This window comes from Malaclemys terrapin, chromosome 14 (assembly GCF_027887155.1).
Source record: "Malaclemys terrapin pileata isolate rMalTer1 chromosome 14, rMalTer1.hap1, whole genome shotgun sequence".
Classification (NCBI taxonomy): domain Eukaryota; kingdom Metazoa; phylum Chordata; order Testudines; family Emydidae; genus Malaclemys; species Malaclemys terrapin.
Window position 1 is genome coordinate 12,528,106 of NC_071518.1, and position 27,243 is coordinate 12,555,348.

The 27,243-nt window shown below is 39.1% G+C and overlaps 1 protein-coding gene across 1 annotated transcript in view; it reads right to left on the minus strand.

Annotated features, from left to right (window-relative positions):
- WWOX (WW domain containing oxidoreductase) overlaps nt 1-27,243 on the minus strand; it is a 680,961-nt gene that overhangs the window by 97,511 nt on the left and 556,207 nt on the right. The window lies entirely within an intron of this gene.

Sequence of the window (27,243 nt, forward strand, 5' to 3'; positions counted from 1 at the left end):
GGTCATAGTTTATGCACCTCAAAAGTTGTTTCATGTTGTCATAGGTTTCCTTCATATGGACTGCATGACCAACTGGAATTGATGGCAAAACATCGCCATTATGCAGTAAAACAGCTTTAAGACTCATCTTCGATGAATCAATGAACAGTCTCCACTCATCTGGAACATGAATGATGTTGAGGGCTGCCATCACACCACTGATGTTGTTGCAGGCTACAAGATCATCTTCCATGAAGAATGGGACAAGAACCTTTTGACGGTCACGGAACATGGAAACCCTAACATCACCTGCCAGGAGATTCCACTGCTGTAGTCTGGAGCCCAACAGCTCAGCCTTACTCTTGGGTAGTTCCAAATCCCTGACAAGGTCATTCAGTTCACCTTGTGTTATGAGGTGTGGTTCAGAGGAGGAGGATGGGAGAAAATGTGGATCCTGTGACATTGATGGTTCAGGACCAGAAGTTTCATCCTCTTCCTCGTCTGACTCAAGTGAGAATGATTCTGGTGCATCAGGAACCGGCAGTCCTTCTCCGTGGGGTACTGGGCGTATAGCTGATGGAATGTTTGGATAATGTACAGTCCACTTTTTCTTCTTTGACACACCTTTCCCAACTGGAGGCACCATGCAGAAGTAACAATTGCTGGCTCTCTCCAAATCATTGGCACTGCAAAAAGCATGGATTTCCTTTTCTTGTTCAACCACTGGCGAAGATTTGTTGCACAAGTGTTGCAGCATATGTGTGGGGCCCACCTCTTGTCCTGATCTCCAATTTTTCAGCCAAAATAAAGGTGATAGGCTTTCTTAACCATAGTGGTTATACTGCGCTTTTGTGATGCAAAAGTCACTTCACCACAAACATAGCAGAAGTTATCTGCACTGTTCACACAAGTACGAGGCATCTCTGCTCACTTTGGCTAAACAGAAATGTGTCCCTTTGCAAAATAAAACACTGACAAATAAAAGAGCAAGACACTGTATGATTTCTAGAGCTGATATAGGGCAATTTGTTCAGCAGAGTGATGTAAGCTTTGTTATGATTGCATCATCCATGACTTCTAGGAATAACATGATGCAATTCATATCATGTATGACGCAATACCAGCTTCAGATTGCATCATTCATTGTTTTGCCCAAAAAGCAAGTACTGTCCAAACCCAGTCATAGGTTTATTCATAGATCCAGTCAAAGATGTATTTTAGTCATTTCTGGTTTAAATTGAGATCCCTTCCCTTTATAACTCACTTATCCTCCGCCATTCCCAAGTCAAGGGTCATATATACTGACCCAATAGCATATCTTGAAAACTAGAGCCAATCAACAATTGTAAGCATCATTTTTGTTCTCAGTGACCCAGAATTAGTAAAGTTTGACTACATTTATTTCAGAAGCATTTTGGCTGTAATTAGCTGGTCAAGGGTAGCACGTGGAACCAAAACTGTAATTCTCTCTGTTCTGACTTGCAGAGACAAAATGAAATAGAGGCAGATGAAAGTACATGGCTATTGAGAAATATGCTCATTCCACTAGGAGCTGAAATGAAAGGCACACGGGAACATGCCATTTGGCTTTTAAAATTCTAAATTGAAATTTTTCAGATTTATTAAGTCTACATTTCTAGTTATCTAAAACCATTAACATGATTGTTAAAATTCACAGCTTCCAGTGACTAAAGAAATGTGATTGTTTTATCTGGATTTCTATTATATGAACAAAATGAACACTTTGCCTGGATAAAATGGCCCAAGAGTTTCATTAAGAAATAGCAGCCTAATTCCCTAATATGAAGTTATTTTAAGTTTTATTAATGTTGTCTTCTAAATGCACCCAAGTCTGATCTCTCTTTAAGTACAACATCTTTAGGTAAATTGTGCTCGTGCCTGCATTTCAAGTATTCAGTTGCTTTAGTTCAGGCACTTCACAAAGACAAGAAAGAGTGAGATGCAAAACCATTTCACCTGGATGCTCTTTCAATCTAAAACGCCAAAACAAAAACCTAGGGTGTGTATTTGTTATTCCAGGTCTTTTATACAACAAAGAAGAGATTAACCAACACAAAATATAGTTCAAGAAAAAGACCTTGACAAATGGGGTGAAATCTTGGGCCCCATTCAAGACAATGGTAAAGTCTGTTGTGTATAAAGAGTAAGCGATGGATTGAAAAAAGGTGTGAGGTTGACAGCAAGAGGAGAATACTAAGGGAGAAGTTATAGAGAGTTGGGGGGGACATGGTATGTAAGAGGAGTGAAGGAGGAAATAAAAACTGAAGAAATGAAACAAGAAACCCAATTGGGAGAGGAATTCGACAAGTAGCTTGAACACGATGCTAAAAAAAGAGAGGAGGCCAGTGAGAAAAGTCAGAAATAAGCATGATATGGTCAAATGGAAGGTGATCTTAGCCGTGGCGTTTTAGGTGAACATCCAGTAGATAGATATTTATCTGTCCCTCCATCCATAGTTTGCTGGCAATGCGGAGAATAAGAGGCCATGAAGTGGAAGAAAACCTCCAGATTAATGGCCTACAAAGTATTTTCAGAATAACAATGACCATTTTCAGTTTTTCCTTTTTATCCTTTTCCATCTCTATTTTCCTTTTGTGTCACTGAGAAAGGGGGGGGGGGCAAGATACAGAAAAAAACCATAAAAATTTGGTGGTCAGTTTTCACCAGAAAAATCCAGAAATTTTCAAAAATACTTTTGCAAAATTTTCATTTAAAAATGCCCAATTTTTAACAGGAAAAATGAATAGCTTGAAAAGTGTCGATCAGCACAACTCTCATTGGCCACTCAGTGGTTCTGAGGAACAGATATTGTTTAATCCTTTTGCGGTGGCATCTACACCACAGTACAAGAGGAAGGATGAAATGACACATCTAGTAATCATTTTCTATCTGTCTAGCCGTCATGGTACATTATGTTTTTGCATGTATTTATGCAGGGCACATAAATACAGACAGGAAACAAAAAGAAAGAAGTGTGGAAATGTTGACAATGGCGCATAGATATAATGTATTGGAATTTAATATAGAGGCTCCAAATTACGCCCTAACTTCCCCTGGAGAGGACTCCACTAGCCAGGTAGCACCAGCAAGCTCTTGCTATGCTGGGATATTGAGGGACAGGTGGTGGAAAAGTCACCCAGGGAGAAACCAGGGGAGTCTCCCGCTGCCCCTTTAGGCAAGCCTTTGGGTAGCTTTGTGTTGCTTAAGGAGTGCAAAGCAGCTAGAATGGGGGCCAAGGATCTGGGCCACTAGTGCTTTAAATAAAAATTATTTCAATTGTTCTTAAGTTGTACTTCAAATACTGTGAAGTTCGAGCTGTAGGTGTATGAAATACAAGTTATTGACTGATTATTGCTGAGTATGAGTGTTCCCTTTCCAGACAGAATCCCAAAATCAAATTTACTAAAAAGTGATCTGAGGAGTGCAGCTCAGCATTCTGATGATCCAGTCATGTGATTTATAAGAGGGTCCAGGCCTCGCCAGTCACCTTTGTCCTGGATGTAGCAGCAGAATAGTGGTGACCTATCCAGACTACCTGGAGCCCTCAAGGTAAATCTAGATACTGTGGCTGACTGAGGTAGGTATTAATTACAGGGGTTATGAATTTAATATATGCTAAGCACTATATATCCCAGGAGCAGGGGACAAAAGGACAGTGCCACATTGCCTTACTTAGTGCATTTGCATGAAGAGACTGATTTTGTCTTTCTGCCTTGGAGTGTTATTACCTTATTTACTAAATCAACCAAGAAAAACAGCAAACCTTAGATATTAATGTTCACCAAACCCTAGATAAATGCAGCTTGTTCATATTGTTTTCTTTTTAATAAAGCTGTTTTCAGAATAATGATGAAAGAGAGAGAATAAGATTGCTTTAAAGGTATAAGAAGAATTCCCTTTTATGTATGCACTAACTAATTAAAGTCTATAATACACGTATGGGTCAAAACAAGATTACTTATTTCATCCTATTTTAATTCCTGAAATTACAGTCATTGGCCATACTTGCTTAACAAATTAATCTGTTTTATTTAATCTACTTTTATGTACTTTAAAAAAAAATCTATTCTAACAATTAGAAAATTACTAACTGGAAGAACTTTTTTCCTCCTGATGTTCAACTTTAAGGACATTTCTCTTCTCTACCATTTCATTCTCAGCTGATAATGGAGTAATTCTCATTAGCACTGTGTAACCACATGAAAAAAGGCAATTAGAATGGATCTTTTTCATGTGACCACATCCTGCCAATAAACTGTGATAAATAATCCAACTGCAAATTGCTCAGATTTACATAAATATGAATGACTACAATAATGAGTGAGTAAATAAAACAGGTTTTTAAATCAGAGTTTAAAAGAACTGTCCTGTCTGTCAATGAAATAAAGCTGTTCTGAATATGTTCCCAATCATTTGGCTCTTTTCACTAAAGGTGGTGTTTGCTGGTCCTGCCACAGCTTGGAAATGATTAATGTGAAGTTTACAGTGTCTACACTGAGTACGTAAAAGTACTGGCAACTCAAACTGATATTAATCATACTTACTATCATGCAGGTGCTGCATGCAGAGGTTTTCTATTCTTGAATGTGTTTTGTCTCAAGTAGAAATCCAACAAGTCTGAACAGATTTCTTTCATTTAGTAAAGCAGCCAATCTTTACGGTGGCAGATTATGATAAGTAGAGGTATGGACAGAATTTATTTCCAGGTAGCTCTTACATCACTGTGATTTTCTGATAAAATTACTGCTTGACTATCCATTGGAAGTTTTAATTTAAAACAGACATAGCATGCAAAGCATATCGATGAACAGCAAAATATTTGTTAAATACCAATACCAAAATATAAATGTACCCCATATGCATAGAGGAACAGAGTCACTTCAGGTGATGACCCAGAGCAAGAAAATGATTTAACATTTTTTGTACTAAAATAAATAGGTGGTAAAATAAGTTGATCTATAGTACATTCACCCAATAGCCCTTAAAGAGATACAGTGGTCAGGACAGACTTACTCTCCATCACAAGATTCCACATGGGCTGGGCTGGGCTGGGAGCTGAGCATTCTTGGATCAGAGTCTCCCAGTCAAATCCCTCCCTGAGTAATGGAAAATAAAATCATACTTGTCATTCAGTCTGTCCTGGTAGGTTAGGTCTCAAGGACACACTCTAGACTGTTAGCTCTTTGGGACATGGAATGTTATTTGCTATGGGCCTGATTCAGCAAACAACCTAAGCACATGCTTATGTCCTTTGCTGAACGGGGGTCTAGATGTTGTTCAGTGTTCAGAACAATGAGGCCATTACCTGGTTGAGTCCCTTAGGCACTACTGAAATATAGATGATAAATATTAGTAATCACATGCTTCCCATAAGGAACACAGGACTATACTAAGATTACATTATAGTAATAGCAATAGTGTTAGGACCTGCTGTTCACAGCTCCAACTGATTATAGTTGGAGATATGGGTGCTCTAAAAATTACATCCTTAATGTAGAAAGCCCTGACCACTGTATGGCCAAAACCATTTGACAACCATATTTAAACACAGTTGTCAGCTGTACTACTATGTTCTAGGATGGCTTCTGTATTCCCTGAATAGGACGGACAAGGTTATTTTTCCAGAGAGCTATATTTGCCAAACTGTACTACAGACAACTCCCAAGGCAGTCTATAGCATGGTTTTCTAATGTGACTTGAATATGCTTTTCAGAGGAAAAAGATCTTTGTTCATACTGCTTATGTTTCAGAGTTGTCATCCATATTTACACTAACAGAACTGCACTGGGTTGCGGGTCAGTTGCCAGGACTATCTGAGTATATCTCACTTAATCAATTCCCTGCCATTGCAGGAGCTTCAGGTATTGGTGCACCTTGGTCCTTCCTATTCTGTGCCAGTGACGCATAATAGTTTAGTCTCCTGTAGTCTTTAATAGTTTGGTCTAATTTGGGTTGTTGGGTTTAATGTGCGGGTACTGCATTGTGTTGGTGGCCTGTGATATACAGGAGGCCAGACTAGATTATCTGGTGGTCTCTTCTTGCCTTACAGTCTAGGACTATATGACTGCATTTAAATTTAGTTGTTGCAAGCCCAGTTTCAATTATACTGGAAACATGGACAAAACCTAGAAGTATCAAATGAGGGGTACAAGAGGAAATCATGTCATAACCCCTCCCCACTATGCAAAAAGTCTAAATTCTGTTCTAATCCATTCAGGCTCTTATGACACATTTGGCACCCTGGTACCTGAGCACCTTCCATAATCATGCTCAATTTACCATGATCTTTTAATACCAATTTTGAAATGACTCTCATGAATTTGTTTTCATGAGTATGGAACAGATTCTGATAGCCTTACACACAACAATAATACCTTACTCAAGAAGTTCTGTTGATTTCGAAGAGGTTACTTATGAAGTGAAGTAGTACACAATGTAAGCATTTAAGAATTGGGCCTTTTATAATCACTGGTCTATTCCAAATAAATTCCATGTTCCCTCTCCTCCCATCTTTTGTATGACAAACTGAAAAGGTGCTGTGAGACCTGTTGGGATTTTCACTTGACCTGTGCTGTGTGGATTTTCTTATTTCTGGAGAATTGATCTGCTTTCCAGAATCATATTGTGCTAAGTCACTGCTTCATCCTGATCTCAAGGGCATCTGAAATACCCAGGAAGAATTCAGATCATATATCATTCTGTGTATGTGTGAGTGAAATATACACAAAAATATTTTATTCGGTTTTATGTGGGGGTCTTACACTGTACCCTTGCCAAGAGATGTATGCTGTAGTAAGGCTTGAAGTAGACTACTGCTATATTGTCAGTGCCAAGGAAGTATGGCACTAGACAAACGAGATCCTAAAATCAGGGCTTCCTAAGTGTTTATTCTGGCTACATAAGAACTATGCATACACCTTCAAAAATACCTTATTAATTTCTCACACCTTCTGATGAACACCAAAGACTTTTCAATGAGACTTTATATGGTAACAATCATATGTAGCAACACTGCACAGAAAGTTAATGAGCAAGATTATTATGTTTTCTGGTGATTTTTCAAAACACCGGAAGATTTTATCTATCCTACCCTAAAGCTTGTATTTGTAACCTAGACCTTGGCTACAACAGCAGCAATTTTGCTTGAGGGGGAAAAAAAACTTTTCATTTTTAAAAATGGCTTGCTGATTTACATAATACCTCATAGAAAATTTTGCATCTGGGATGGGAAGCTGTAAACTGAGTTTTCACCTGATACAGTTTGAAATGGTCACAATGTATTTCCTGCAAAACGAGGTTTAGTAATGCATAATAAACATATTATGCAGTAATGAAAAACATTGCAAGACAGCAGCCAAAATGCTCAGTAATTTCTCAAACAGAAAGATCACAGCTGTTGCAAAACTATGATTTTTTTTTCTAACTACCCCAAAGTTCAATATACATAAGATGCTGATTGCATTTTCCCTTGTGCGTACGTGTGCATTTTGCAAAATTAAGCTTTATTTACCTAAAAACTGAAGGAAAAACGGAAACAGTTCTGCATTACTTTTGCTTTATATGTCATATATAAAAGTTAAAAAAATATTTGAAATGAAAAGGGCATCTCTATTCCCACATGTTAGCCTCTTGGTCCAATATGGCCAAAGACACGCTTGTTCCACCCAAGGCAGAGAAAGCTGATATTGAAGAGATCTTTGCACTTTTGTGAGAATGGAATTCTTAGACCTATTTTTTCTGCATTGAGCCCAAAGAGATTTAAAACAGACGAGCTACCAACCAGAAATCAGTTTTTATAATGGAAGTGCTAGTAAGCCTCACCATAATGGCAGTAAAACAAGAGTAAATACGGAGAACGGTGCACTCTGATCAATGGACTGAAAGAGTTAATTTTACACAGGCCTTCCCACAACAGGTCCTTTACGAAAAAGTAAAGCTTTTTTGTCTGGAGAGGAAACTGTCACTTTGTGTTTTCAGGTTTGTAGAAAAGCCTTTTTTTAAATGTAAACATTCATTAAACTAATTTGAAGTTGTCATTACTCTCCTCCCCTGCTGCTTTATATCAGATTATTCCTAAGTGCTTGGTGAAGAGCCCCATAAACACACAGTCTATTTCCCTGCAGGGTATAATCACACAGTTTGCACTGTGATTTATGCTGTATGGCACTGGTGAGTGTCCTAAACTTTGAAAGGGCTTGTGTTCCTTAGCAGATGCACCGCTCCCTTTATATTTAAACAAAGTTCAAGTAACATTGTTCAGCTCTTTTGCCTCACAATAAAGCATGTTAAATGCAGAATAATGGAGTAAGCTGGAACACGGTGACTCCAATTAAGGAAACGGGAATTCAAAAATAATCTACTGTACATTTTAATAGAAAACCATGCAACTTTCTGTTTGTTTGTTTTTTTGCCCCCTATGGGCTGGAAATGTTTCATATTTTGAGATTTTTTTTAAAAAAATCCAGTTTTGAAAGTTCAGTAGAAATAATCTGAGTGATCTTTTCTGTTAACTTTGACAGGATTCAGGTTGCAAATGAAAAGCCTGTGCTGAGTGGACAAAAGCAAGATAATTTTGGTTTGGAGACTGTAGGTTACATTAACAAACACAAGATGGCTAGTGCTACCAACTACCCACAAGCATCGGTGACTGCAAAAAGATGAATTTTCTCCACAGATACAGATAGCGCAAACTTAATCTACTGATGACTGTTGATGATCTCATTCCATTCCCTTGACTGGAGTTGAACTGGTAAGCACAACGAACTGCTTGGATAACAAGAAGCTCCTTAACCCTTCTGCTGATCCATTTTAGATGATTTGTGCATATATGTGTGTGTGCGTGTGTGTGTGTGTGTGCGTGTGTGTGTGCGTGTGTGTGAGTGTACACTTCTATGTACCAACAATGAGCTGATCATGCAACACTCAAATAGCTCCCTAATATCAATTGGACTAGCAGGAAAGTAAAACACACTTGTGGAAGTAGATGTTGCAGGATCAGACCTACTGTAGGTAAGGTATTCATGAATTAATAATTTGCCTCTTTTTTTTTTTGCTTAAGAGATCAAAAATGAACACACATTTGTCACAAACCAAACAAATGTGATAGATGCAAAGAACAATCAAACTGCATTATACACAAGTTTGAGAAGCATAAATAAATAAATAAATAAATAATGGAGGGGACACTTCCCCCCATATCTGCCCCTGCTCCCTGCATATTGAGTGTAAATTGCACCTTCCAGCTACTCAATGGCATCAGTAGGTAGAGATTTCTCTGTTAGATAATCTCTCTATTTTTTCAAGACTCTCAGAGATGAACAGCCACCAGGCCAAAAGTGGAACAAAAAAGGAGAATGCACCGTGAAACTGGTGCCAATCTTCACTGGCTGTGTTGTTGGCAGAATTAGCATTGCAGTATGCTGTGTTTTCCAGAACTATTTTTGGCCATTGCTACAGATGGTATCTTATAAAATTCAAGAATACTAGCCAGAGCAGAGATCACTCTTGCTAATTTTTTAAAAAAGAAAGTAATTAGACAGGGTTGTGACTAAACCCCCACCTGTCTTACAGTCAGAACCGTCAACAGAAACATTATTTTACTTTTAGTTTATTTCCTGTGTTAATCCGTACGATGTTAAACTAGTTAAATAATTAAGCATATTTAGTTGGCAATGTAGTTAATAACATTTATTTAAGGAAATCTAATGTGTCCTATAGTACATACATTAAAATATGTAAATGACAGTTTAAAGACAGCAAGAAATTGCAACAATCCAATATAGCTTGAGATGTATTCATAGTAAAACAAGTTTGATGTTGTCCGCATACACTGATTTAGCTTACACACCAAAATAATGGAAAGGGGAGTACGTAGAGGAAAAGCAGATAACAGACAGGTGTAAAATAAAGTGTGTGTGGTGGGACAACCCTTTCTTACACCTTCCTCTTCAGTGCTTTTTCCTGTTACAACTACACCCTTCTCTCCTTTGCATGTAAATTACTCCAACCCACGCCCAGTACAAATGATGTGTAAATTACAGATTATGTTACTCTTTTGGTGTGCTAACCATCTTTTAAAAACAATCCCAAATCTGTACCTGCTTAAAATAAGCTCCTCTAGTCATGTTATGGCATAAACATTTATCAATCAGACATGACAAGCCTGGGCCCCCATTATTATCCTTTTGTGACCTGCACAGCTGGTCTGAAAAACAGTTGTCACCAATTATGCCCACAGATAATGCTGGGTAAATTCAGCTGTCCAACATTAGCTCAACCTAAATATGATCCTGGTTGACTAATTTCCTAAATCTTAGCAGGGTGCTTAAGGAAACTATTACCATGCAAGGCTCCAGGAACATAGAACTCTGGTTACTTGCATCTGGGCTGTGAAAAGACATTCATCACTTATGCCATGAATTAGAAGTTTGTGGCTCTCAGGCTAATTTGTTACCTACACACACCCGTAATGGGCAGCTTTCGTGCCTAAAATACTTGCATCTGGAAATGGTTAAACCTTTTTGTGTTTGTGTAAACTGGTGGTTGTCTACTTCCCCCCTATACATCTTATAATTAAGCAAGTTAAAATGTTGAAATTGAGGTCTTAAAAAGACATTTTCCTTGGTGAAATCATGTGTATTCATTAACCCATCAGGAATGCTGTTATTGGAGCATTGTTAATACTAAGCTGTCCTATGATCAGACAAGTTCTTCATGGATAGGAAGGAGTAAAATAAGCTGAAAGAAAATAAGGAAAAGAAGTTGCCTATATATGCATCCTTAATGTAACTGACAAAGGTGTAGTGAGTTTTGTATGGAAACCTGCCAGACATTATATTGCATGATACTTTTGAGATCACATTCACCTTTTCAAATGTCTAGCACAAACTAGTGGAATTGCAGGCACCTTGGTATTTGAATTTTGTTCCTACCTTTCCAATCCTTATGACAATGGCTGTTGCTAGACTTCTCCACTGATAGTTCTTGGCTCTTTCCTCTTCTCTATAGCCTTTTTCTTGCCTATATCAGTCAACTGTCACCTTTGCTATCACTTCTATGCAGATGTTATCCACATCTATATATCCATTTAATTCTTTCCTGACTTTCACCCTGCCTCAATCTCATCACTTCCAGGATCCAACATAACTTCTAGTAACGGACTTCTTGTGTCCATTGCAGAGTCCAGAACAAAATTTCCAAGGTTCTGCATGGGCCCCACCTTACTTCCATTGAAGGGAATGGTCTTTTATGGGAACAAGATGGATTCCCTGGATTTCCCCCCAAACTATCATTTTTTCCTTTTCTCCAGTGTGTTACTCCCATACTTCTATATGTCCCTTCTCCTGGTCTCTTCATAGCAATATCCTAAAGCCACAATGACTCTATCACATAGAATAGTTTCCTGGTTTCTCTAGCTCCATCTGACTCTTTGCAAATCCCATCTACTTTCCCTCACCTATGATTCTTAAGCCCTTCTTTAATATAAACAATCAAATATTATTCCCTGAACCACAGCTTACTTGTGTTCAGTTACAATCCCTGGAACATGTCCCCTGTACCAGTATTCCTCCTGCCTGTATGATTTTGTTCACTCCATATAATTCCTCTGCAGTTACAGCTTGTAATCAGATATAACACATTTTGCTTTACTTTTATTAATTTTAACTTTTTAGTAAGGGAATTTACTTCTCATGAAAGGTCTGAATTTATAGTCCTGGAGAATTAAGCCCTTTATGTACAGCAAAAGGTACAGCACAGGCAGGGTCAATGGATGCTAACACACAAACACATCCCCAAAGGGCCTCAGCCCTGTTCTAGCCTAGAGAATAATTCTGCCTCAGTGCTCATTCAGCCCTTGGCGCTTCTAATGAAACCACTGACAAAGGTGCCAGTTGTGACGGTGGTTGGTGTGATAAGGATGCCTTGCCACTAAGCAGTTGATACCACCTACTCATTTCACACAAGCCCTCAAACCCTCAGATGATCATCGCTATAAATCATTGCTGGCACAAGCAGGGATTGAATTGATAGCTAAGAAGTGAAAGACAGAACCAATCCCCTGAGCTATCTAGCCCTATTTTTGCATTAATGACGCAATACAAATAGTGTATCGTGTAAGGGAGACAATTACTGAGATTGTTATCTATAACTGTTTAGATATAGAACTCATGTTTTGACAGAAAAATGTGTTTTCTAACGAGGTAACATTTAGATATAAAAATGGTATATTTTATTCTCATTTTGTATTTCTTCTGGTAATTTTAATACTCGTGAGAAGAACATAAGAGGTAAAATGTAACGAGTTGAGGGTGAAAAAGACTGCTGGATTGTCAGTGATATTTTGACCTTAGTTATGGCTTATTCGAATGCAACAAAATCTTAGTTACTGATGACTGCTACTAATGCAGTAGAATACAAAAAGGCTGCTATGTAAAATCCACCAGTGACCTTGTCATGTCATATACTGTGAACAAAAGAGGACACACAAACATTGACTGCCTAAACTCAAAGAGTACAGTGGTTCTACAAATCTCCAGCTTTCTTTGTGAGTCATACCGTATGTATAGTAGAAAGCTTGAATCTCACAGCACGGTGAAATACCATCAAAGTTGGGGGAAGATATAATGGATCAAATCAGAACTAAGTGCAAGCTTTGAGGAATTTGTTTAGGTTAAATTCCACAAATTTTAGGGATGACAATAATAATGGTCTTTATGGACCAAGTATTTGCAGAGAAAATGCCTTGAAATTGGTAACGCACTAAACTAATGCTTAGTGAAAGCAAGTGGTACAGCTAGTGAATTATAGTTGTCTTCTTTCTTCTCTGATAATTTGTGACAATTGCATCCTAATGCTATTTCATTGATTTCTGCTGCAATTCAACCCCATGCTGGGTTCAGCCAGGGTGACACAAACAAACAAACATAAGATTACCATAGGCAGACCTAATACACTGTACCCTTCTGGAAAAATCCTATAGAATTTAATAGAGATGGACTTTAATGTGGTTCCAAAGAAAACACCCTAAAACCTAGATAACTGAATAACCATATCAGTTATACAGATTTTGTCTTTAAATCATCCTCTGAAATTCTATTAATTCATTACAATCGTTGAAACACCCTCACTGATATAAAGGTTATCATGTCCTACAAAAAATATTATAGACCTTTTCCACAGGTGTGAGCCACCACCATAACTATTACATGCAGAACAGTAGCAGTGCCCTTTCATGAGCCACCCCCATGGTAGTTTTTACAGGTTGTTAGATCTAATTTTTGCCAATTCAACACCCCATGAGACAAATTAAGGAAATATGCAACATGTCCTCAGAATGGATGAATATTTATGTTCCAAAATTCTGTGCTGGCATGTGTCTGTATTCAGTCCATCTACAGCCCTACTCAAAGCCCCTCATCTCAACTCACTGCAGACCCCATCTCTGAACAGACAATTCATATCAAGAGCAGAAAAAAATTACCACAATATTCTGTTTTGGAAGGAGCTGGAATGGGATACCCACCATTAGCTCATGTGCCCATTGCTGAGTATGTTTTCTGCAGTAGGCCTATGGATAACACCTGCCCAAATCAGACTCCAAAGTTATCCTTGGTATCCTCCACATAGTTATACATATTGGGTCATTCATGTTTATAATGCTGCACCCATTAAGGGAGAAAAATCAGAACTAAAATGTTTGTACTATGCTCCCTCTGAAGATGTGTTTTTCTAAGCATCTGAGCATAGACTACTACCAACTTCTTCATTTTAGGCCCACTTAACACGTCCCTCCCTCACCCCCTTTCCCTAATAAAGACTGCAGCATCACACCCCTAGTTTGAAAAAGTGGACATTCATTTTCTTTCAAAGGTCTCCATCAGACAAGCAAGTTGCCCAGTTTCCAATAGCATGAGAACAGAAGATGTGAGGTCATCCCTATGACTAATAAATATACTGTCACCATACCACCAAAATGGATAAAACACATGGAAATGTTACATGCAGAGACTATCAAAATGTACATGTATGTATCTATCCATCTAAAGATTCCCTATAACTCCCATTACCTTTTTGCAAAGTAATGAAATGTAAATAAAATGAAATAGTGAAGCAAAGGGAAATTAAGTCTCCAAAACCAATGACCTCTTCTGAGAGTTGAGTGGCAGAACATGTGTAATGAAAAACAACCTGATTTGATTCAATTATTATGTTACCCAAACACAAGGAAAGGATTTTGGAAAAAGAAAAACAATAGTGATACAACTCAGTATGTGGTTTTGACAGATGATACCTTACATGGGTTCCCTCCGTATTTGACAGGATGAGCTGCAAGTTGGCCTATTTTTATGTCTTGAGCTAAGCTGTTAGATGCTATTTTTAATTCTACTGTTGTGATCAGTACTTTCATTTCCTTCAGTAAACCAACAAAGAAAAAGCAGAAGACGAAGTCATATGATAGGGAATGGTAGATTGTAGGAAAGGAGCCAAGAAGTCAGCTCGAAACTGCTTATTCCCCAGACAAAGGATGAGGCACACACAATCTTGAAAAAGTCCTGCTAAATGCCAAGGAATACAAGGCACCTCTGGATATCTGACAAAAATAGCTGACAATGACAAGATGAAGAGGCCTGAATTACCAATGTTTGTGATGTTCCTTACAGATTTTCTATTTTCCACAGTAAACTAAACAATCTGACCTATGTTTGTATGTCAAGTACACACACAAACTATATAGATCTCAACTGATAAATAATCTCGCATTTATGTCATATATACTTAGAGGTGCACCTAGTCACACAGGTTTTTTTACATATATCCATCCCTGGCGGTTATTTCTACCGGCACACACAAACAATATCTAATATAGAGTAGAAAAATGCACTCCTTTTATTAGTTTGGCTTAGATAGCAGGTACCACACATCACCAGTCATTCACAGCACTGCACACTGTATGGCTAGGGTAACCTATAGCTGTTTACTTGTTCATCTTTTCTCACTGGCAAATCTCACTTCCTAAATGCAAGCTGAAAATTCACGAAGCACACCTTGAAAATCTGGTCACCGGAGCTCCCGGATTAACTGTTCCCATTTGCATAACTGTAAACTTAATGTAGCACTTCCAGAGTGTGTATCCTTTAAATTGCACTTACCGATGAAACACAAAATCCTCTAAAAGGGTTTCCCAACCTAAACCAATTTGTAAAGTTGTTGTTTTTTTTAATATAAAACATTAAAGAAATTAAAGTGATCGGCATATAATTAGATTAATTATTCTTATCTTCCAAGTTGCTTTAATTTTAATATATATATAAAAAAGATTATATATCCACTCAAAGGATTAGGCAAAAAGTCAAGCAGGAGCAACATATTCACATTACCTTACTGTGCAAATTATAAAACTAATTAATCTAAAGTTTCACAAGAAAAGAATTGGCTCTGCATGCACACTCTGACACAATTTTAGATATTTAAAACTCACTCCCACATTGTTTTCTTGGGTAGTGAGAGTCAGCTTTATGTCCCTGCAACCTACAAATTGTACTCCCTGGAGAAAACTAAATCTCAATATACATTTATAAATGGAATACTAAAAATATTTTAGTCATATACATGAAAAACAAGGACATTCAAGGTAGCCCCCAAGTATATCTTATACTGATATATGTGAAACACGCTGAAATATGCCTATTCAAAAAGCCAAAAGATTGGGTCGGTCTCTCTCTTCTTTAAAAAATTATGCTTGTTTGATCACAGAATTTCCAATTTACAGTATATTGTTAGGTTTGTTCTACCCCCTCCAATTAAATGAATAGTCACTAAAGGCCCAATGCTGTGAGATGCTGAGTGACATGCTACCAGATTCAGTGTAGCATATTGGGATCTAAAAGGAGATTTTTCCATCTAGAGATCCCGCTGAGATGTGGAATTTAAGGGCCATTGTTATGAGGTGCTGAGTACCCTCAACTCCCATTGACTCCCTCTCACGATCTACTGCTCTAGAGAGAGTCATTTTTATAGAACAACATTTCCATTAGCTCAACCACTACTCTATTTGAAAAAAAAAATCAAAGATGTTCTCTATTTTGAGTTTGTGGGCAAACTAAGAAACTGAATATTCTAGTTTCTTAGGGTTGTTACTCACTCTTACCTAGGGAAGAATCTAACCCATTGCTTTAAGCAGATTTCCAAAGAATTACTATGGCTATTTTTAGCTAAGAAAGTAAAATGAGATTTTAAAAGCAGCTTGGATCGTATCAAAGTTTATACTTACACAATGGGCAGTACGACCAGCTAAGTAATATACTGTTAAAAAATCCTAAATATTACATTCATGTACACCCAAGTCTGTGATATATCCTGTGAAACTTAAAGAGAATTCTATTTAAACAATATTTACTTCTATTTATAAAGCTACCATTATGAGTGCACCTGTGTCTTTAATCCTGATGGCCCATATGTTCAAACAGTTGGATACTTATCCAACCTGAGCCAGTCCCCTCTAGTCTGCAAAATTAGTCTATATTTTTGCCTTTTTTGCTTAACTGCTTTGATTTTATGGAACTTCCTCAGTGAAACTTAAGGAAGCAAAGTTAAAGATTTCAGTTAGGAGGGGAGAGAGGAGACCTATAACTGCGGGAACATGAGAACTCAGCCTATTTCATAACAGAACCTCCTACAGTCATATCATAGAATTATAGAGTCACAGAGTTCAAGGCCAGAAGTGACCACCAGATTATCTAGCCTGACATCCTTATATCAAGGCCACCAACACCACCCAGCCACTAAACGAATAACTCATGCTTATCTTGGAGGCAGCATGCAATCGACCCATTGCCTGGGTAAGGCACTGCTAATTTTGCTTCAGCTGGTGGAAGGATCTTTATGTGATTAGAAAACAATCACCTTAGCCAGGCCTTTCTGTTTCGTTTCAACACAGAGTGGCTAGCTATTAGGCAGTGGTAGGTTCTGACAACAACAAGGAAAGATCATTAGGCTTGTTCACCCAACAGCAGAAGGAGCACTTGGCCTGTGTCAACTGCCATGAAGACAGCTAAAAGTTTGAAGAAATAAGAAAAACTAGAAGGTAAAATTCACTAGAATAAGCAGTTGATGCTTTAGAGTATAATTATCAGAAAGAAAACACGTTGTTTAGCATACTTTATGTTAATGGCTGGCTAGCATGGCCCACTGTGCATAATTTAGCTGAACAATTGATATGAAATTTTAATACACACACATATATATATATGATTACTGCTACAGAAAAAAAAAGCAAAACACAAGAGAGAGCATAATAGGCACATGAACTCTGAAGGCCTAATTACATCACGGGGGAGGGTAAGCAGTTACTGCTGAATCAAGCAGAAAATTGGGGTAATTTGTAAACAGGTAGAGCTGTTATCCAGGTGTATCAGCATGTGTGTGTGGGTTGGTGAAGGGGCTTGGAGCTGAGGACTTCCATCTGTGATACCAAATAAACTGCATAACAGATTGCTTCCCTCAGCTTAAAATCAGTAAATTAAATGAAGAAAGAGGTCCAGCCCCTTGACCCCAGTGTAGCCCCCGCTCCAGCCAAACAAGATTCAAATAAACAATGCAATGGAATGTGTGGAGGGGAAAAAAAGTCTCTTGTTGAAATACAAAATCACAGTGTTTGCATGTGAGAAGCTCAGAGATAAAGCTAACTGACTTGGTGTTCTGCCATCAATATACTCCCTATTCTTTGAAGAATGAAATATTTCACACAGGGCATCCCTTTGACACAGAAAGGCTCTCCATGGTGGGGGAGGGCAGCTGGAGTTGCCAACAAGGACTGCAGAGGGGCAGGAAAGGCCACACTGGCTCTTGTCCCTGACATGGGAAGCCCCCAGAATAAATGTAGGAGTCACCCCACTCATCCACCCATGGGAAGGAGGGAAAGCAAGCTGCTAAGCCACCCAGCAAGGATTGTAGCAGAGCAGAAGAGTCCATGTTGACCCTCTGCTTCTGACCCAGGGAGACCCTAGAACAGGGGTCAGCAACGTTTGGCATGCGGCTCGCCAGGGTAAGCACCCTAGCAGGCCGGGCCAGTTTATTTACCTGCTGATGCGGCAGGTTCGGCCGATCGCAGCCCCCACTGGCCGTGGTTCGCCGTCCCGGGTCAATGGGGGCAGCGGGAAGCGGCGCGGGTGAGGGATGTAAATAAATAAATAAACTGGCCCAGCCCGCTAGGGTGCTTACCCTGGTGAGCCGTGTGCCAAACGTTGCCGACCCCTGCCCTAGAATGAAGATAGGAATCTTCCTACATACCCCTTCCCAAGAAGGAAGGACTGCAGAAGGGCAAGACAGGGCATGATAAACCCAGCTCCTGACCTAGAGACAACCCCCTTACACCCCCCCTCCCAGAGAGAAGGTAGAAGGTACCCTTACATGTGGGGAGAGCAGCTGGAGTTGGCAGTAAGGACTGCAGCAAGCAAAGAGAAATAACCCTCTCTCTCTTACTGAAGTTGAACCTGCTGGGGTGGGTTGGGCTGAGTGGAAGATGGGTGAGCCCTGGTGGGGCTGTGATGGAGCATGCTGGCTGAGGCACTGGCCAGAGAGACCGGGAAAGAGGATTGGAATTAAATTATAAACCGAACCAGTAATGAATGGAATATGCACCTGAGATTTTATTATTATTATTATTTTTTGGGGGGGGGTAAGTCTTCTGCCTGTTACTGTCCATCTGGTTTACGGGGTCTGAGGTAGCGACTGTCTTTCATGTAGTTTGTACAGCACCTAGCACAATGCAGTTTTGCTCCTCATGGGGCCTCAGGATGTTACCACAATACAAATATTAATCATCATAATTGAAAACAAATTCTAAAATCTCTCTGAATGCTTTAGACTTAGAGAAGGAGACAGAGATACCAGCCACCAAAACACAAACCTCTTCTGCTAGAGACCAGTACATTTTAACTTCACATTACTGCAAAGGCAGCCAAACATTTCTGACACATGCACCATGTGTGATCACACATTGAGTCTCTAGGCTATTCCTAAGCATATCAAGCTGCCTTATCGTCTTGATTACTGGTTCACGGTACTTGTTAACTCACACTTTTGCTTTAAACTCCATTCTTACCATTTCTCCTAGGCCTGGCTCCTGCCTATATTCCTATTTGTTCACAGCAACAAAAGGAGCAAATGAGTGTTGGTGGCTATGTCACTGCGGTGGACAAGACCGCATGTGGAAAATTTTACAGTATTGCTGGGTCTGGTGTCTGACTATATTAACAGTGCTACAAGACTCTTCTTTGGAAACCTCTGCACCTTAGGCTGAGCTCTTATAAAGAGGTGCTGTGTAGAGATTTTCCATTATTTACACTTGGGTGTCAGTTGAAGCTTTAGGCAGAAGCTCACCAGCCCAGGAGGAGCTCCTGGAAGTATCAGTGCTCCAGACATTCTCAATGTCTCCAGAGACCTTGGGCACACAGTAGCTGTCATGCCATCCTGGGATACATCCCCAGGGATCCTAGAAATCCGTTTGCCACGGAAAAATGCAGAATGTGTGTTTTTACAGAGAATCTTTAGTGTTTACATTTTGTGAAAAAATAAAAACATATATTAACTATTAACTAAATTTTACTGAAAGTAGCAGTGTCACTTATTCAATGCGTGCAACCTCCCCCTCTTGTGGTTGATTTTTGAATGCGCTTTAAATTTACATAGCTAAACATACTCCAATTAACTGGTTCCGGCATATAGGAGGTTACTCAACAGCATATAGGGGTTCGTGTTTTAATGCATCTCAAATTTCATGTCAGCCTCCAGACTGAAGTTCTGAAAAGATACTGAAAACTTTAAAAATCATGCCTAAAGACTGTGTCACTGAGTTTGGTGAGGACAAATTTTACTTTGATGGTAATGTGCAATTCTGGATTGTATGCAGAAAGGCTGTAGATTAAGTTCAAAGGCAGACACACGTAGAACACATAGAAAGAGCTAAACATAAACTGAATGAAAAGAAATGAAAACAAGAGGCTGAAATAGCAGGGCCATCGACAACAGTAAAGAAACAATGCACTATGACTGGATCATTCCAGCGTTTTTGTGCATTTTAAAAAACAACAATAATTTTCTGAAAATATAGAATACAGACATAGAAGTATTTGGTATATGTAAGAAATACAAATTGCAGTTCTATTAATTTTATTTCATTATAATGATTGATGGCACTGGTAGGCTTTGAACTTTCTTAAAAATTGTAAATATATCAATAAAACATTGTGTTTAACTAATACCTGTATGTACTGTAGCTCGGGAAACTAAAGTTCAGTGTTTCATTTTCACTGTGGAAAACCACAATTTTTATGGTTTTTTAGCAGATAATTTTTTTTAACTAGGATCCCTGTATATCACACACTCTTCTTGTGCAAGGACAGCTCTGCTGGCCAGTGCAGAGGGGAACAGGCCCATAGGCCAAAGAGGAATTGCTACACTGGCTCTTGAAAGTGGAAGGGCTAGAAGAACCAAAGAGCAGCTGTGGCTGAGTTGGTTCCTGGCATCAGCAGGTGGAGGGGCTCCTAAAGTCGGCCAGATTTGTGTGCAATAAGCTAGTTTAGCACAGCGGCTTCATAAGACTTGGGAACTGCAATCAGCAGTTCCTTATGGCTACAGGAGGAAAGGGACTAGACCAGGCCTGCTGGCAATGCAGGCATCTGAGTGGCCCAGTCCAGGCCTGAATGACTGCTTGTGCTGTGCCTATTTTGTGAATCAGTCTACAGCACCTTTCCACTAAATTCCACTAGTGCTGCTTTCCACCAGCACTAAATTGCATCATAAACACACCAGGATATTTAAAGAGGAGGAATGGCTGTTTGTTAATTTCAGAAAGCCAAAACTATTTTCTGATGATTTCTTACATTAAACCTATCTCATACGCGTCTTGTTGTGCCAGACAAACCAGTAATGATCAGGAAATCCCTCTCTTTTAACCTACATTAGCATCCATGCAATCTCAACCAGCCTACGGTAACTGGAAGCTATCGTTTTCTTAGGAAATAATGGTGACGGGAAGTGATAACTCATGGTGTTGTGTCATCATCTGATAATTCGTGAGAGAGTGCATCCCACCACATTACTGTATAAATGGTGAAGGCAGCCCTTTATTAAAGAGCAACAATTGAACAGAGAACCGGATAAAGTAAGTAGGGGAGGGTGCGGGGGTTGTACTAACACGGAACTTCCATTCATTACTTACGGTGATAAAGATTTGGGGCCCTGGAATTGGCAACATTAAAAGCTATTTTAATTTGAGCTGTGATTCTTTTTTGTAATGTGTCTCAGATAAAACATTCATTTGGGAGAACCAGATTAAGGAGAAAAAAACCAAACCAAACCAAGGATAATAAGTTCTCCCACAAATTCTTCCTGGAAATATTATTGCAAAATCCTCTGCCCACCTGAACAGTATGCTTATGATTAACTGCAGATGAGTCCAGCAGCTTGCATATGTAGTTAATTTGCTCTAAATTTCCATGCTGTATTATAACACTAATGATCACTAATAATAGACGAACCCACAGTTTATTGAGTAAGTAATTTGAGACCTTACGATTTTTATCTTGAATAGGATCAGGCTGACCAATTTAAACTGGGCAGAAAAAGGTAAATAATGTGTAAATCAATCTCAACAACAGCATGCTCTGTTTCTTTGCAAAATGATATGGATTGATTGGCGAAAAGAGGGCCCTGCTAGTAACTATTGCTAGGAAATAAAGTCAATAAACTTCCATGTCCAAGAGCAAAAGGTCAGACACAGAAGTTCCACTCAGTTGCAAAAATGATTTTGTCACCAGACTACAAGGACTCAGATGGGCTTGAAGTTTGCTCTGGTGGGTGAGGTACACGCAAACAGCAGTGGAGACAGATGTCACGTCATGAAGCTGATAAAAAAGGAAACCACCAAATATAGACAAAACTTTGTGGAAAAAGACTGTATTGGCTTCTAGTCAAAAAGACAGCATCTTAAAATCATATAAAGAAAATTAGCAGCCAGGAACTGTCTGTCTGATGGTTATTTCAGGAATAAAACAATCCTTAGGTATTGCAGCTCATATCCATTTCCCATTCATAGGAACTTCGATTTGGCTTCATTTTTTTTTCAACTGAGAAAACAGAGAATATTAAGCAATTAAGAATACTGCTATGCCCATATGCATTTAAATGTTTTAAAGAACAGGGTTTTTTCTTATCATCATCTAGTACAGGGGTCGGCAACGTTTGGTATGCGGCTCGCCAGGGTAAGCACCCTGGCGGGCTGGGCCAGTTTATTTACCTGCTGACGCGGCAGGTTTGGCTGATCGTGGCCCTCACTCGCCGCGGTTCGCCGTCCCGGGCCAATGGGGGCGGCGAGAAGCGGCGTGGGCGAGGGATGTGCTGGCCATGGAGAGTTGTGGGTTGTGGGAGTTAGTTACTTAGTGTTTTTAAGGTGCTGTCAATTACACATAGGGCAAAGTGTTATTAATTATTATGAGGGAGGAGGTGGTGTGGGAGGGGAAAAGGTGTCCTCTCGCAGTCCTCTGTTTGAACTCTTCAGCATGAACCTCAGCCACGTCTTGTGTGACTCTTCACTCCACCAGAGGAAAACTGTGGGCAGCTCTCTCGAGAGCCTGTTAATGATGCTCTGAGATGGAGCCAGATGAGTAAGCTTGAGAATAATGCAAGGCACGCCCCCTCTCCTACAGGGCTGACGATAATGTCTCTGCAATGCTCCCTTGGGAAGAGGAGTTAGCATGGGAGCCCAGATCTGCTCCCCTTGCATGAAAGCAGCACAGGGTATTGCCTCTGGATCAAAGCACTGGGAAAAACATTAGTGAACATACTTTAGGGAATAATTCTGAATTGGTTTCCAGGGAATGGATTAAGCAGGGCCGAATGAGTATTTTCCGCATCTAACTACTCGGATTCTCTGGCCACCACACCAGTCAAACCCTTCATTTTTTATGTAGAAACCTGGAACTTATCAGAGTATACCCCAGTTTTCTTTATACATTATTACTACACTATTTTCAGAATACACTGATTTTTTAAATTTAAGTGCAGCTAATTTCATGCATGAATATGTAATGTCATATCCTGGAGTGATTTTGAACTGACAAGTCTAGCATATCAAGATCCATGACATTTTGGAACAATACTACTACCTCTTGTGCCTCTCAGGGAAATGTTTAGTCAAGACACTGCAAAATCCCTCACAGCAGAGGCAGTGAGGTATTACCAAGTTCTCTACCTCCCAAAGATATGTCCGCTCAAAAAATGGAGGATAAAGAGAAGGAGAAAACACCGAGTGGAGAACAAAGACAGCAGCACTAGGATAGAAAGACAATGCTGAGACTTTTACTTCCTATACTCTGTGCCTAGATGCCATCCTGACTGGCACACCAGAGACAGACTGGATTAGCTACATCCCAACTGACAAGCTGCTGTTCAGAACAATTATTTTCTATTTTGTCTTTTAAATTTAAATATGATGTGAAAATGCCCAGTTTGGTTTCAGCACATTTTTCTGTGAAAGCCCCGACCAGGCAGCAAACAAACAAGGAGTCGGCCGGAACTATTTGTTCCTTTTGCAGTGAAGCGGAAAGCAGGAACACCTAAGTTAAACGCCTTGCTAACATTTCTCAAATGGAGGGTCACATGAGCCTCTCTCCAGTGCAAAGTCTTTTAAGGGAAATGAGGGTGACCCGTAGTTCATGGGGAGGCCAGAATCCACTGTTCAGCTACAACAGTTTTTGAAGAACAAGGAGAAAACTGCACAAAGGCATAATCAATTGTAAGCAGGAGCTGTAGGACCTGGGAGTTGGCTCCCTTATCGCCCAACATCAAATGATTAAATACTATACACAAGGACTCTCAGAAAGATGGCATGTTGGCAAATTGGCAGTCAGGTGGTACATCCTACTGCACCATTAAAGAAATGTGTTGGGCTAGCAAAAGCTTCTTTCACTCTGCACACTGTAAATGGCTAATATGCATGCAACAGTCTTTCTGCCATATTCATTTCCAGAGTGTTTCTTCTGAACTGAAGCCAGATTTAAAGTAGCCACTTTTATATTCAAACATATTTCTCGGCTTATCCATTGTGAGAAATGCTTCGCACCTTGTAAACTTTTAGATAGCATTACTGAGCCAAAATGGACTCAATATTTTTAAGGAGTCATGGGCTACGTGTGATTGAAGTCTTTGTGAATCATCTGCATTCCTGCCGTAGTATTGGCCCTGAAAGATCCACTGACTCAGTGCAATGTCAGTGGAATATTTTAAAAACATATCTATTATTTAAAACATTAAGCGTTCAGTTTAAATGAAAAATATTACCTGAAAGAAAATGAAATTATACACTGCTTTTAATTAAAGAATCTCATCAAATTTTACAAATATTAATGAATTAAGAATCACATAATTCCTGAGAAGCAGTTAAGATCACTATACCCATTTTATATCGATGAACTCAGAGAATTTAATTGACTTGCTCAAGGCCGTGTCAGAGCAATAGAACCCAAGAGTCTTGGATCCCAGTCACCTGCTCCGACCATTAGACACCATTACCTTCCTGAGAGTACATCTAATTAACTGGCAAATGGAAGGGAATTCATGGCAAAGGGTGTTCTGTCATTAACTCATCTATTGTATAAATAGTGCATAATATAAAAACGATGCAATCTCATAGTGCAGTATTATGTACGGCTCTATAATAGCTACATCCTTGACTATGCTCTTTCTCAGAATCAAGTTCTCAGAAGGTTGTGTGGAAGCTTCAACCTTAGGGACTTACTTCTCAGAAGCAGTGCTCCGACGCAAGTATCTGAGCAATAGGATTTCATCATGAAAATAAGCAGCTATGACAGGAAGCCGATCTGCTGAGTAAGAAGGTGCCATTTTTACATAGTCACTTTTCAGGCTAGAGACACACGTTCAAGTGATGATCTTTTATGGAACTGTGTCGCTTAACACCTATAACAACATCCATTGCACTGAATAGGATGAGTTCAGAGAGGCAGCTTCAGAAAAAGACCCCAGACCTTATTTCCCTATAAGAACTTTTGTTCCTGATAACATGTACTCGGATTGTTGAAGTGTCAGTCTCCTGTGTGAGAACACAAACCTTTATAAATGTCAATGGAAATAATTTTACACTCCTCTTTCTTTTAGCATGATTTCTCCTTCGTTTACAGATATTTATCAAGCTTGGATCAGAGCTGAAAGTAGAGTGCCAAGAAAAAGGTCTTTTATTAAAAACAAAGTGGCCCTTTTTAATTTGGTTTAGGCTTAGTGAGTAATTCTTAAAATGCTAATGAACTCCAGCTTGGCTTGTCCATCCTAAAATGCCAGGGCCCAGATCCAGGAACTTAATTTAGCAATATAATTTTAATGCTACTAAATAATCCCTTTATGGCAGGTAACAGAGCACTATCAGACTTGAAAAATGGAATTAAAATTAACTGGATTTTTAGTAATGCAAGGATGTTAGAATTAGAGTTGTGAAGGCAGTTAATTACATTAGTGGGATGGATAATGAAAAAAAATTAGTTTCCTTAAAGAGGAAATCCAATGTATTACCTATTTATCCAAATTTCGGTTTGGACAAAGGATATCCTAACTTTAATTCCTGTACCCCTTTCATTTCTGCAATGTCCTGTGGGGTATGCTGGATCAGAATCTTACATGATGCATCAGAATATAAATTATGCAACACTAAAAGTAAAGGTATTTTTCAACTGGCTGTTTCGATATCTAATCTGAATTTATTGTAGTGGATGGAAGCAAAGAGAATGCTATAGAGGACTCGGCATCAGTGAAATGGCAGCTACTGCAATTCATTTGCCATCTCATGTTAATTAGCTTTTCTTTATTATTCAGGGAAAGGCACAGACTAGAAAAAAGTGACACATCTCATGTTTTCTAGAATTGATTGAGATTGCATCTTTTAAGCAGCAGCTGGCATTTCCATGGGCAGAACCAACCAGAGAACTGCGTAGTTGCACTGAATTCTTAACTAAAGGTACAAGGCTCTCTTCATAATTGGGGGAAGCGCAAAGGACTAGATATAAAAAGAAGCAAATAGGAACAAAATCTACACCATCACAGATCCATCAGTCATTTTTTAGAATGAATATTTTTTAGGAAATAAATAAGAATCCTTTGAAAAGGAGGCACTGAAAAGAAGAGTTTTGAAACAAAACACAGTCCAGTGGATAAGGGAATTGGATTTGAGTCCTGGGTTCTATTTCTGGCCCTGTCACTGACTCACTGTGTGACTTTGGACAACTCACTTACCCTTTCTATGCCTTAGTTTCCCCATCTTTCAAACGGGGTTAAGAACATTATCCACCTTTGTAAAGTTCTTTGGGATCTACAGATAAAAAGCCCTATAATAAATTATAAATATTACTAATTCTTAAGGAGAGATGGCATTAGCTCCATAATTACATGTGCAACTAAATCTCCAATAGAAACCTGATTTTGCATCCTCCTCTCAAAATCCAAAAAGACATATTGTCAAGTTAGATCTATTTTGTTCATATAGAAACAAATTATAAAGAACCATGTTCCGTGGTGTGCATTGTCAGTACTGTACATGCACAGAATTTACAGGGGTAGAGTCAGGTAATTTGGGTGATCTCTTTGAGAAATGCAATCTTAAACCTCCTGAATTTCCAATATGTTTGTCTTTCTAACCCTAACATTTTTTGAAAAGCAATACTGAACTCTATCCACAGCAATTGTAACTTCATATTAATGAAGCTGTCAATGTATGAATTATGAATCATGGGTTATTTCCAGTCCAAACTGGTAGTGATCATGAGTCATTACCACCTTATGGCTGTTCAGTGTGCAAAGTGAAAGCAGTTGATGGTCTAAGGTCCGACACCTAGTGATGAGAACACATGACCCATTTCTAAATGGGAGAAAATGTGGCATATGCTAGTTATGTCAACTATTGGAAGGTTCTCAGCTACTGTGGTGATGAGGGTGCTATAAGAACCTATATACACTTGACAAGAATAGACTTCTATGGCTTTATTGGATCAATGTACAATTCAAACCTTATTATGACATCTGCAATTTAAGGATCTAGGAGAGTGGAGGGCAACCTGTGGCCCGTGGGCTGCATGCGGCCCATCAGGGTAATCTGATTGTGGGCCGCGAGACATTTTTCTGATGTTGACCATCTGCAGGCACAGCCCCCTGCAACTCCCAGTGGCCACGGTTCACCGTTCC